General features: G+C 41.2%; 1 non-coding gene across 1 annotated transcript; it reads right to left on the bottom strand.

Moving 5' to 3' along the window:
• Window positions 1-282: 282 nt before the first annotated feature.
• Window positions 283-388, bottom strand: LOC133781192 (small nucleolar RNA R71). The gene has a single exon (XR_009869982.1). It is a non-coding gene; the product is annotated as a small nucleolar RNA R71 (small nucleolar RNA).
• Window positions 389-1,113: the final 725 nt, after the last annotated feature.

Raw genomic sequence — 1,113 nt, 5'->3', positions numbered from 1 at the left:
TGAGATTAAGCTGGCGATCTTGCAAATGTTGCAGTCCACTGTCCAATTTGGTGGGTTGCCTTCTGAAGACCCCCATATGCACTTGGCGAATTTCTTGGAGTTGTGTGATACCTTCAAATGCAATGGGTCAGTGATGAAGCTATAAGGTTGAGACTCTTCCTATTTTCTCTGCGTGAGAGAGCTAAGAGCTAGTTGAATTCTCTGCAGGCAAACTCTATTAATACGTGGCAAGACCTTCCTTATAAATTCTTGGCCAAGTTTTTCCCTCCCTCGAAGGCTGCTAAATTGAGAAGGGAGATTAATAATTTTTATCAGCTGGATGGTGAATCATTGTATGATTCTTGGGAAAGGATCAAGGAGCTATTGAAAAAATGTCCCCTTATGGTATAGAAAAGTGGATGTTGGTGCACAATTTTTACAATGGGCTGTGTGGTACAACAAGAACAATTATTGATGCTGCAGCTGGTGGGGCATTCATGAGTAAGAGTGCCAATGAAGCTTATGAATTGTTAGAAGAAATGGTCATAAACAATCATAAGTGGTCTGATGAGAGATCATCTGGGTTTAGAAAGGTAGATGGGGTACATGAACTTGATGCAATTACCGCTATGACAGCACAAGTGGCCTCATTGAAAAAAAAATTGCAGAAGAATACTGTCTTTGCTACTGCGATTCAGATGGCAGCTAGGTGTGAAATTTGTGGTGGTTCTCACTCTTTTGATCAGTGTCCTGCTAGTAATAATATTAACATTCCTATGGAACAAGCTCAGGTTCAAGGTGTGGGAAATTTTTAGAGGCCATTCAACAATCCATTCTCCAACACTTAAAATGTTGGGTGGAGAAATCATCCTGACTTTTCAATGAGAAACAATCAAGGACAGCAACCTCAGTTTCAGGGTCAGTTGCAGCAGAATATGCCTCAACAATCAATGAATCACGCCTCTTCATCACAACAGCCTAGGCTACAAGCTCCACCGGACAGGCCTAATGAATTACAAGTTGTGTTGTTGACTCTCACCAACACTCAAACTCAGTTCATGACTTAGACCAGATCTTCTATCAGAAATCTTGAAACACAAGTGGGGCAGTTGCCCAATATGTTGAATAATAGAC

The sequence above is a fragment of the Humulus lupulus genome, chromosome 5 (genome assembly GCF_963169125.1).
Source record: "Humulus lupulus chromosome 5, drHumLupu1.1, whole genome shotgun sequence".
Lineage (NCBI taxonomy): Eukaryota > Viridiplantae > Streptophyta > Magnoliopsida > Rosales > Cannabaceae > Humulus > Humulus lupulus.
This window is presented reverse-complemented; position numbering and strand designations above follow the sequence as displayed.